This window comes from Dipodomys ordii, unplaced genomic scaffold (genome assembly GCF_000151885.1).
Source record: "Dipodomys ordii isolate 6190 unplaced genomic scaffold, Dord_2.0 Scaffold178, whole genome shotgun sequence".
Taxonomy (NCBI): Eukaryota; Metazoa; Chordata; class Mammalia; order Rodentia; family Heteromyidae; genus Dipodomys; species Dipodomys ordii.
The window spans coordinates 1289887-1303159 of NW_012267394.1; the positions used below are offsets into that span (position 1 = coordinate 1289887).

Below are 13273 nucleotides of genomic sequence, written 5' to 3' on the forward strand. Positions count from 1 at the left end.
AACCAGCAAAAAGCCAGAAGTAGAGAAATAGTGCAAGTGGTAAAATACCTGCAATGAATGAAAAAGCTGAGCAAAATTGCAAGTCCTTTATTTTAAGTCCTAGTACCAGCATGTGCAGAGACAAGTAGCACATTTTTTTCTCTCAGACGTGTAAGTTAAAGCTATAGCACAAATACACACGATAGCATGCACAATGCTCTGTGCATATAGACACAAACTACCCGACTTAAGGACTATACACTTAAGGAAAGAGTAGGATGGTGTAATTCCTATGAACAATTAATGAACTGTTTACCAAAATGAGTATCAGGAAGTGGAAGTGGAAGTGGTTTTTCTTGTTTGTTTGTTTTGCTTAATGGAGGAAGTAATGGGGGATACATGAATGGAGGGGTGAAGGGTGAGCAGATACAGTCATTATTTTCTATGTATATTATGTAAAAATTAAACTGAAAAAATTAGACTGCAGGGACTGGAGAGGGACTGCAGGGGGAGAGTGACGCAAGGAGTGACATTGGTTAAGATCAGCTGTTATGAATGAACTGGAACCTCTTTGTTTGAAGACTTAATAATAATTTTTTTTTACAAGAAAAGAAATGACCCGGCACGAACAGCTCATTCCCATAATGCTAGCTATTCAAGAGGCTGAGATCTTGAGAATTGAGGTTATAAGCCAGCCCAGGCAGGAAAGTCTATGATACACTTATTTGCAATTAACAACAAAAAGCTGGAAGTAAGCTGTGGCTCAACTGGTACAGCACTAGACTTGAACACAAAAAAGCTCAGGGATAGTACATAGCCTCTGAATTCAAGACCTAGTATTAGAAAAACAAATGAAGAGACAGAAAGGAAAGATACTTTATAATGATGGAGAAATCTATATCCACATGTTGACATGAAAAAAACTATTTTATAAAAGGCAGTTTATGCTAACAAAGAAAAAAATGACTATTATACCTAAAATTAGAATTAAAAATTAATCTATTACTGTTAGTTTTATACACAGATGTAAAATTAGAAGATTGTGAATAAGGGTACATAATCAAATTAGTTAACATAGACAAAATGGACTAGACATATATAAACAATGAAAAATTTCATAAGTAGAAAATTGCTATAGACCTATAAAAAACTGAGACAGAATAAGTCAGTAATCAAAACCTTCTGAACAGTGAGATGGCTAGGACTTAATGGTTTCAGTAGTGAATTCTATGAAAAATTTAAAGAATTAAAAGTGTTTATACTCAATGAAACAGGAAGCTTCTGAACTCATTCTGTGAAGCCAATATGAGCCTATCCAAAGCTTCACCAGAAAAGAATAATAATATCTTTAATGAGCACAAATATAAAATTTTTGAAAAAATACTAACAAATGGAATTGCGGAGTAAAACAGAAGACTAAGTTGGATTTATCACTGGAATTGAAGTGTGATTGAATAAAGAAAATTAATTAATGCATTATACCACATTAATAAAGTCAAAACCCACACACTTATTTTAATTGATTATGAAAAAGCACTTTATAAAAATCAAACATCCTTAATTGGGAAAACACACTATAAAATAGAATTAAAGGAAGCTCTATAAACAAAATAAAGGTCATATATAAGAAAACTACAGCTGACATCATACTTAATGGAGACAGACTGAAAGATTATATGCCAAGATAAACAAGAAAACAAGATGCCTGCTCTCACCACTTATATCCATTATATATTGAAGATTCTAAAAAAAAGCAATTAGGCACATAATGAAAAAACTTACAAACTACTAAGGAAAAAGGAAAAATAATTTTGTTTTTGGATAAGATCTTAAGGGAGGAAAACACTAGTCAGTCCATAAATATCACACCACACAAATATATAAATTAAGCAAACTTTGGGTATATATAATAAGGAAGAAAAAATAAGTTTCATTTCATTCATTTTATGATACTATCCAAACAGCACCTATAAAATATTACTTTACACTTAGGACTGTCTCTTATACATCAAATGGACAATATCAATGGCAAGGAAATGATAACTGGAACTCTTTTGCATGGGTGGAGAGAGAGAATGTAAAAGTTTGGCCATCACAGAAAATAGTTTGATCGTAACTCCGAAATTAAACAGAGCTGAACCTACCAAATGCCTATGTACTTCTAAAACTACTATTATGGTTGTCATGGTGACATGGCCAAGAGCTGAGCTTAAACATGATTTCTGGATTTGTATGCAAGGGTATTCCTGTATCAGGTTAGAATTTGAGTTTGTAGACTCAATACAATAAATTGTCCTCTTCCATATCTGGGTGGACACTAGTCAATTGAGGACCTGAATAGTATTAAGTGAAGTAAGCCAGGCCCAAAGAAACATAGGTCCCATGGTTTCCCTTATTTACAATAACCAGTGTATGTCAGAGTCAAGCAGAAAAGGTCAGATAAGTTGATGTTAGGGAAATGACCCCCAAGATAAGGATTCAAATATTTTTTAATGCAATTGTCTCTAACATATTTATAAGATAATTTCTTTGTTGCTTTGTATGTCCCTCCCCCACGGTATAACTCCTGCTTTCACTGTATTTGATGTTGGTACAATTTGTGGAGGGGAAGGGAAAAAAAAATCGTTTAAATAGGGATACAGGTGGACCCATTGCAACAATGAGATGTACAAGTCATGATGTCGAAAAACGAACTTTAGAACTTTGGTGGGGGGGGGAGGATCGAGTGGGGAGGGATAATGAGAAGGGATGGGAAGGGGAAACAAAGGAGGAGGCAACAATGCTTGACAAGAAATGTACTTGTTATCTTGCCCATGCAATTGTAACCCCTCTGTACGGAATTTTCACAATAAAAAAAAAAAAAGGAAAGAATTCACCGTATTTCCTGCCAGTGTGCTTAAGGTGTCTTTGGACTTAAAGATTTTTACCATTGGCTCCCTTGATTCTTAGGCCTTAAGACACAGGACTTAGTCTATAATTATGACAAAGGTTTTCCTTGAGCTACAGTTTCTAAATAGAAAGTGGTAGAATTGCTCAGCTTATAATGAATCTCTTTATACTTGTATGATATTTCAATATATTGTATTTCATACATAATATATATTTTTCAAAAAATCTATAGGCCATTGCTTCTGTTTCTCTGAAGAATTCCAATATACCTAAAAATGAAAACGAAAGAACTAACTCTATATAAATGTTCATAGCATCAAGATTTATTATCCAAAACACGGAAAATATATCCATCAACAAATGCATGTCTGTCTCTCTGTCTGTCTGTCTGTCTGTCTGTCTGTCTGTCTCTCTCTCTCTCTCTCTCTCTCTCTCTCACACACACACACACACACACAGACACACAGACACAGAATCTTCTTTGGTCATAAAGCAAAGAAATTTAAATGCATGTTACAATAGGATAAATGTTGAAAGCATTTTTCTTAGTATTAAATTCAAAGGGACAAATATGGTTGAATTCAATTTATGAAAGATAACTGGAATGGGCAATATTTTAGACACAGAAATTAGGATGGACATAATAAGCTGTGAGGAGGGTATAAAGAGCTATTGCTCATAAGCTACGGAATATAAACTTAATGCTACTAAAGTTTACAATTAAAATGGGCAAAATACTAAGTTTTATGTCACACGGCTTTTCATAATAAAAATACAAGTAGGGTAGCCAACATAAATTACTAGTAAAGCAAGTGTAATATACCCCAATGTAAGTATCTTTTAATTAGCTCTCCCACTTTTTTTTTCTGGTCCTGAGGCTTGAATTCAGGGCCTGGGCTCTATCCCTGAGGCACTTTGTGCTCAAGGCCAGGGCTCTACCATTTGAGCCACAGTACAACTTCTGGCTTATTCTGAGTAGCTTATTGCAGATAAGAGTCTCATGGATTTTCCTGTCTAGACTGGCTTTGAACTACAAATCCTCAAATCTCAGCTTCCTGAGTATCTAGGATTACAGGCATGAGCCACCAGCTCCTGGCTTCCTTCTACTTAATTTTGTCTTTGAACAATTTTTTTGGAATACCATGCTTCTGGCTTAGAAGAAAAAGATATGGCTAAAACTACATCATATGAATATATTCAAATAAAATCAAGAGCACTTATTAATTTGATTTATGAATGATATTTTTATAGAATAAGAAGGTAAGTAATTACCAAGGTACTCTTTCATTTTTGTAAATTATTTTGGATGCATTACTCAAATATTTTTTGTAAATGTTTCTGCTAGTGGCTTTAAAAAATAAATTATATCATTAAGAAAACAAACAGTTTGGTAACATGAATAATTTACATTTCACTAAAACAAAATTAGAAAGAGTAGGAATAATATTAAAATTATGAGATAAGTTAATCCTACCTACCTGAAACTATCTCAATTTTAACTTTGTGAAATAAATACAATGCAATGAGTTGAGTCTAAAATAGAATTTTAGCCCAGAAGGTGAAATGTTTTGTTGTTATTTTACTTTACTTCTAGCTATAGATATCTGTTAACTCATACTCTCAATGCAGGCTCCTCAAGGGGAGGTGACATAGCTTTTCTTTCTCTGTTCAACTATATGAAATATTTAACACACTCAGTAGGTTTAGGTCTATTCATAATCTAGCTTCTATTTTATGAGGAACTTCTACATTTATATAACTGCCAGTGTTCAGTAGGTTCAACTTGCAAATAATAATAAGAATAAAACTCACTTCATGAAATATGTAGAGACACAGATTACTATTAGAGTATATGATGCTTCAGTGAGACAATTTCCTAAAGAATCCCATGCTGCAGTTAGCCATGGTAGCCAATGTTCACAAACATCTGATTTTTTTACATGCATAATGAACTTGGTAGACAAAAATCTTCCACTATCTGGATAATAGTATCTTATCATGCCTATAAATTCCTAAACAGAAGAAAGAAAAAGGAAGATGATGAAGAAGATGATGAAGATGAAGAATTATAAATACACAGGACAGAAGGAAGGAGGAGGCAAGGGAGGGGAAGCAAGTGCCTAAACTCTCTTTCACCTATTCATCAAAAGCATATCAAAAGGGAAAGTGGGAAAATATAGGGTTACAAGGAGGAAACTGAGGCTTACATGTATAGTCATAGGAATTAGACTAAATTTTATCTGTGTGATGGACTAAGGAGCTTCCTAGGAGAAAATGCTTGTAAAGGAAGGGAAGCCAGAAAAAGCAGACAGGCTTAGCTGAATAAGAAAAGCTGCATTTTGGTATCCAGGCCCCACCTAGTTACGCCTCACCTTGTCAAATGCCAGCCCTGCCAAGAGGAGAGGAGAGCTTTCATACCGATCTAATCAAATATATTAGAATACAGAAGGACTAACCTGGGGTGGGGTTTAGGCCAATGGAAGAGCACCTGCTCCCCTAACGTGCCTTGGAACTAGACCTTCAGCCCCAGCACTGCAAAAAATAACTGTGGGGGTTAGAAAATCAGATTTATATAGTTTCCACATAATTGGCATTTAGAAGGCTGAAATACCAAAGCCACTGAACTCTTTCCCTGTCCCCACACACAGCTGCCCCCAACAAGCTGTTCAAAACAGGAAATGAGGTAAATCATTTGCAGCTGTTACATGGAAGCTGACAATATTCATCTGAGAACTATGCACACAAGCTTCTCTGAGGCCAGTGGAACCACTAGGGGGCTTTTGAAAAAAAGTTGAGGTCCTATTTTCACTGCATTTGATGTTGGTATAATTTGGGGAGTGGAAGGGTAAAAGCAAATTGTTTAAATAGGGATACAGGTGGACCCATTTTAACAATGAGATGTATAAGATGCTATGTCCAAAAACAAACTTAACGAACTTTACAATTTAGGCTGGGGAGGCGGGGGCAAATCACTTGATAAGAAATGTACTCATTACCTTGCCCATGTGATTGTAACCTCTCTGTACAGTATTTTCACAATAAAAAACTTATTTTAAAAAAAGTTGAGGTCCTACAATGAGCTAACAGCAATTTTAAAAAAAAGAAAAGAAAAGAAATCACAAAAACACATGCGAACTGATGAGGATCAAGCTGCAATTTGTAAAATGTGCATTGCTCAAGGACTCTGTACTGAAAAAAATTAACATAGATCTGGAATTTAATGCGTCACTGACATTGTGACTACTTCTGAACTGTAAATAAATTGCAAAGGTGAGTTTATAATTCAGACACCCTGTATGTGTGCTCTAAGTGAAAAGACATTCATAGACGCACAAGCTAGAAACTACAAATTCTTAAATACAACAGATTCTGACAAAATATTTGTTCATGGGCAAGGATTCTGTAAAGTTTCAAGGCACCAATCCTATCTTTCATTTCCCCCTCTCCTTGCCTCTGCTGAATATGAATTATCATTTTAGGTCCTCCCACCCCCAATATTTCAGAGTTGGTATAGTAAAGATCAATTCAGAGTCACAATGAAAAGCTTATTCTACAAAATGTCAATGAGCTGAAATTCACAAAGAAAACAACAAAGGAAAAAGCAGGAACTGAGTCAGCAAATGAAAAGATTTTCCTTCATCTTTTATGCATCACAACTTCACTTTTGGATAATTGTCAGTGTTACCTGAAGGAATTTCTATTAACACACCACAGGCTTTTAACTACTTTTTACATTTCTGCAATTACTCTATAATGCTTCCAAAACTTTATTTCCTTTAAAGGTTAATTGCACATATAAAGGTTACTTAAGTAAAGGTATTGAACCTCAGTGCCCTTTCCTTTTTGCCAAAACATAACTTATATTTTGTCTTATATCTTATTAAGTCATATCAGTAGTAGGAGAGTTAGGTTCATTCCGATTAAGTCTATCATTTCCCACATAATTGGACTGCACCCAGTATTTCTTTTTTAAAATATATTATTACAGTATTTTATATCTGAATGATGCACAGAAGATGGAAAGATGGTAGGTAGATGGCTCATGCCTCTAATCCTAGCTACCCAGGAGGCTGAGATCTAAGAATTGCAGTTCAAATTCAGCCTGCACAGAAAACTGTGTAAGACTCTTTCCAATAAACTTCCCTCCACAAAATAAAGCCAGAATTGGAACTGTGGCTTAAGTTATAGAACACATGCTTTGAGTAAAACTAAAAAGCCTCAGGGCAGCATTTAGGCCCTGAGTTCAAACACCCAGAGTAGTACCAAAAAAAACCCTTCACAAACAAGAAACAAACAAAAATAAATACCTATGATGATGTCAATAATTAAAAGCAAACCGATAATTGAGTAACATTCCAGCACAGGCAAAAAAAGTCTGTGAGACTCTTATATCCAATTAGCAACCTGTAAAATGAGAGTAGATCTGTTGCTCAAAGTAGTAGAGCACTATACTTGAGCTGAAAAGCTCAGGGACAGGGCCCAGGCACTAAGTTTAAGCACAAAAACAGGCACTTAAAAAAAGAATAGAAAAGAAATGGTAGGAAGGAAAAGAAAGGGGTAAAGAGAAAGATACCAATATTACTTCAAATTGTCTCGTTATAAACTGTTAGTGTTAAAAAATGTCTTGACTAAGTCTTTAGCACTTTAACACACTTCTCCGTTTTGTTTGTGTAGAAAACCACAAGTTTTTCAACATTTCCATTTGGCACACATGTTATATACATGTGTGTATAGTAGTGCTAAATCACATTCATGCATGCTTATTTTCTTTGTGTTAAATAGCAAATATTTTGAGGCCAGAACTCGGTTCTATGTCAATTTTGGATTTCATCCTTCCATTCAGCCAAGATATGTGCCTATATGTGCCTATTTGTGACTATCCCCACAGCAGGCTATGATAATTTCAGCCACTGGAAGAGTACAGATCCAAAGAGGTCATGTATGTTCCCATGACAGCATAATTTCCATACAAGCAGCAGTACTTTGTGTTCTAATTGAGACAATATAAACTTCCAATCAAGTAGTGACAGTACAATTTTGTCCTTCTGATCTGAAATTCCTAATCTTTCTGCAACTCTAAGTCATCACATTTATATTAAAATGTTGACTGATCAGCCTAAAGTATCCCAGCCTAAAGTATTTTCTAGTTTTCCATAGAATAATACTTCCAAAATCACTCCTTAGGACACATAAACATTGGCAAATTGATGAGAAAATTCCTTTGAACTGTAATAATTGTGTTTTGTATTGTTCCAACAGGCAGTCTTCTATAGGTTGCCTACCTGTTTAACCTTTAACTTGGCACAGTTAGGGAAACTTTTGCTCAATAAAAGCATTTTAAAAATTTTATTGTAAAGGCGATGTACAAAAGGGTTGCATAAGTCAGGTATTGAGTACATTTTTTCGAACAGTATTACCCCCTCCCTCATTTTCTCCAAGTTTTTTTTCCCACTATCTCCCTATTCCCCTAAAAAACACTTTTATTCAAAATTTTGAGAGTAAACATTCAGATTTATATTCAGTCTCTATTCTCCCAGATCAGTTATCATCTCAGTTCCCACAAAGTCAAATAAGCATCTCCAGTCCTGAGATTGGTAAATCAGCTACAGGGGAACACTCATGAGCTCTATCTCCTCACCAATAAACCAATGGCATTCACCCTATTTATATGGAAGGAAAACTTCAAGGAGGTTCAAATCGTATAGTGGCACATTCATTGTGGAAACTAGAGTTTCTAGCCTCACCTTTCTAGTAAAACCCCTACTTAGGGTTTCATGCATCTCATCTCATACATACACTTAAAATTATGGGAAATCGACCTTGCACATAGACACATCCCTGTCTTTTAGGTAACAAAAAAAAAAAAATCCAACTCATAGTCCTCCATTTACTAACACTGGCCCACTGGTTACCAGAAAGTCTTCCCCTAAGCCCAACAAAAATGGAAATCGATACCAAAGTCAGTGTGTTTGTTCTTTTGAACAACCAAGCTCCAGCCCATTTCCCTTTATGGCATACTTTAGTTTCCTTCATTAAACGCATTGCTTAGTTAATTTACTCTTGTATGTGTCTCAACTTGATTCCTTTACTTAAGAAATCCTGCACTGGGAACATGACCATTCATACTAATCCTTAAGTTTCATGTTTCCCATGGATATTCCCACATGGCCCATCATTAACTGAAACTGAACAATTCTCAATGACAACTCTTCCTACCTCTTATTTTTCATTAGCTTCTCTAAATGTCCCCATCAGTAAATAGGACTGGCCTCCAAACCAACATTTACCTTTCCAGTCCTTGTTCTGATACATCTTCCTGGTAAAATTTCCTTTAGATTCCATCCTCCTACTAAATACCTACACCTAAAATTTGGACTACAAAAATGACATGGTATCTAAACAATTCTCAATTTAAGTTCAATTAGATTCTTCAGTGTCCTAACTTGATATTAAGGTGCTGAGTTGAGATCACAGATCTACTCGCAACTTCTACAATTATAAAAGGAAAAGTTTTGTGTATATTGTACATGAGAATTTAATTCCTACTAATGTGAGACTATTGTGATCACAAATGTATTACATTCTGAAAATATTTACGTGATATGCAATTAATCTAAAAGGTAATTATGAAAGTATTCCTTTGATGCTCTTTCTTTTGGTATTTTGTTTATATTACATTGTATACTTATAAAATATATTGTGATAGCACAGGAAATATGTGCACCCACATCTAAGTGTAATAAACTCTTCCAAGATATAACACATACAAATTATTGATTTGTATTACAAATTAGATAAATTACATGTATTATAAAGTTACATATTTCAAAAACACATAAAATGCATTTTAATTATAGGTGGTCAAACTGATGTCAGATGTATAATAGATTTTTAGTAGAATTGACAGTTGTACAATATTTTATTTACCTTTCATTCTTCTTTTATTAGTTATCACTTTGTCATGCCCATGGCAAAATGCCACAAACAAATACAATGGGTCATTGCCATTCCAAAGAGGAATTCTAACTCAGCAGTGAGGATATCTATCTAGGATAACTTTAGAATTTGAAATGTTGATCCTTCTCACACCTTGAAAGAGAACCATTGTTGTTTTCATACTTAAGGAAAAATATTATTTGGCATTTTGTAGAACTTTTCTAAATATCTCATATATTTCCAGATGGTAATCATTAATAGGAATAGATACTTTTTGTAGTATTGGAGGTTGAGCTCAGGTCCTCACACTTGCCAGGCTTTGAGTTTGAAAAGAATAAAATAAACAATGGATAATATTGAATAAGACTTAACTGTTAGGCATCCTCATTAGTACAAAAATGGTAGTTAACAGAAATTAAGGAAATTCTACACAAAAGTTGAAATCTAGTTTTGTTCACAACATTAAAGCCCTCAAAGCAATATTCAAATTATCTATTAAAATAACCCATAAGAGTATACTTGGCCCAGAGTTTTCTGTGTCTAACAGACAGAAAACCAGTAACAGTCCTCCTTCAATCCTCCAAAATTGTTTTCCCAACTAGTAGAACAAGCTCATGTATATTTATAAATATTCACCACTCTCCCATCAAACACAAAGAATAAGAATGGATTACATGTAGAGAAGACTTGAAGTAAATGAAAATGCCAAATTCCACAAAAAAATTGACATAAAGGGTAAAGAAATCTGTTGTTTATCTCATGAAGGATTTTATGTTGGTTAAACAGAGTTTCACATTTAATGAAAATCTGGCTTTAGTTTAGGTATAATCCCACTCCAATTAGTCACTTCTATGTGACTGCTCACTCAGTCATCAGTTACCATGATTTGAGAGCCTATCTTCTTGAAGCATTTGACCTAGTAGCCCTTTCTGCAGAGACTTGGTAAGAAAAGACTACATGCTCAATGTAGAAAAGGGATGTCTGCCCATTCCCAAGTTGCCCTTTATGCAGCAACAAACCTTCTATAGACAACTGAACTCTGATGTTCTAAGAGGAAGTATAACTTTGACATTTATGTTGCGTGCTTTCTGTTGAAGTCATATTCTTTATGCTATTTCGGATAGTCTTCATAGATTTAGGGCAGCCAATAAGAATGGTTTCTTTGTCTGTAATGCTTCCCATTGTTCATGGAAAAATCTCTTCATCTCGAATTGCTATGTTTTTTGGTTTCATCATCTTTGTTTCTTCTCTCTCTGTGTGTGTGTGTGTGTGTGTGTGTGTGTGTGTGTGTGTGTTTGTGCACATGCGCGGGCACAATGCTTGGCCTGGCTGCTCTCTATGAATTTTTAACCCAAAGATAGCCCTCTACCATTTGAGCCACAGCTTCACATTTGGTATTTGATGGTTAACTGGAGATAAGAATGTCACAGACTTTCCTGTCAGGGCTGGCTTCAAAGCACAACATTCAGATCTCAGCTACCTCAATAGCCAGCATTACAGGCATGAGCCACTGGTGCCTTGCATACGTTTTTTGTTTCTAAAATTATATATCACACACAAATCCCATAAATTCCATTCAACAGTTGTTCTTGTTGAACATAATAGGCCAATCACAGAGCTAGTATGCACTTAGGTTAATGAAGATCACCCATGTGTCCTGGCTGAACTATAATCTCTAATATAAATGACTAAGATCTAGGGAGATTATAGACAAGTACAAAACTCACCACTCTGTGTATAAGAACGTTCAGAGAATTCACTTGTGACACAATTATGAATGGGAGAAAAACTAAGTACTAATCATGACTTCATGTAAATCTTGTTTGGCATAAAGTAGAACCATTCTGCTTACTTTCACAAAGATTTTAGTATAATAAAAGATATTAGAATGATTCTTAGAATTTTGAAAATTCTTTTTTATTTTTTTGGCTGTAATAGAGTTTGAACTAACAGCTCTGTACTCAGCTGACACACTACAGACCCTTTTTTATTGGTTATTTGGAGATTCAGTCTCTTGGATGTTTCTTCCCTGGCTGGCTAAAAACCACAAATCTCCAGATCTCAAGCTCCTGCATAGCTAGAATTACAGGTGTAAACCACTACCTCTAGGATTTCATTTCAAAAACTGAGGAAAAATGAATCTAAATAATGAAGAAACTGAAATTCATAAATCTATCAGTAAGTTTTGCCTAGGTTTTCATCTCTAACACATAGTCCTATACAGAGGTCCTCTCTAACAGGTTCAAAATAAGTATTTAAAAAAGGAAAAGAAAAACACCAAATCAGCTAGGCATGGTGTTACAAATCTTCTTATCTTTCAGATTGAAACACAGAAGGATGGCTGCCTGAGCTACATAGCTAGACATTGTTGTTGTCATTGTTGTTGTTTGTTTGGTCTGTCATGGGCTTGAACTCCCGGCCTAGGAGCTGTCCCTGAGCTCTTTAGCCCAAGGCAAGTACTCTACCACTTGAGCCACAGTGCCACTTTCAGTTTTGTGGTGGTTAAAAACCACAAATCTCCAGATCTCAAGCTCCTGAGTAGCCAGGATGACAGGCATGACCCACTAGCACCTGAAAGTGGTAGTCTAGACAAAAAGACCAGGTAAATTAGGTGTTGGGGGACCACACCTGTTTCCTAGTTACTCAGGAGGCTAAGAGCAAACAATCACAGTTGAAAGCCAGTCTGGCAGAAAAGTCTCTAAGACCCCATCTCCAATTGTGCAGCAAAATACTGTACTGGAGTTGTGGTTCAAATTGTAGAATACCATCTATCAGCAAAAAAAGCCAAGTAATAGGTAGTAACAATAGAAAAGTGATCTATTATACTGTGCTATGAGAGTGGGAGGTAAAAGTATAGCTTACAGAATCCTTCAGTAGAACAGTCAGTAAGAATGTACTCTGAATATGGTTGAAACTCAGGGAGGAAAACAAGAAAGTGGGTATGTAGTTGACACAACAAAAAGTAATAGGTATTCTACTAGGTATGTTTTCTGAAGTGATAGATGAGTGTTTAAATAGTTCATCTTTAGGTAAGAGTTTAGCAAAAGAAAGATGTTAGCAAAAAATATATATCCAAGAGAAATATCTACATTTGTATTCTATTTTCATCATTTTAAAAATTGCAATAGTTTTAACATATGCATATCTTTAATGTTCATAGCAACTTAATCGATAAGAATATATTTTGCTCCTTCTATTAGCATAAATCTAAAGAGGGGGGAAAAGGGGAATTTTCCAATGATGTATAGGGCATAAGTGACTAAAACCAAAAACATATTGCTGACCACTATATAGTGAAAGTTTAGTATTTTAAATAAGAACAAGGAAGAGTAGAAATCCTAAGGAGATTATGTGGTAATTGGTCATGGCACTCAAGAAAGAAAGGCAGACATATTTGATTTTCCTGTGAGGAAAACAATATTCAGTTATGCGCATTGAACAAAAATTAAACAATGAAAGCCAAAATATT

At 35.0% G+C, this 13273-nt stretch overlaps 1 protein-coding gene across 1 annotated transcript in view; it reads right to left on the minus strand.

The window, feature by feature from the left end:
• Positions 1–13273, minus strand: part of Diaph2 (diaphanous-related formin 2) — an 805268-nt gene that overhangs the window by 442869 nt on the left and 349126 nt on the right. The window lies entirely within an intron of this gene.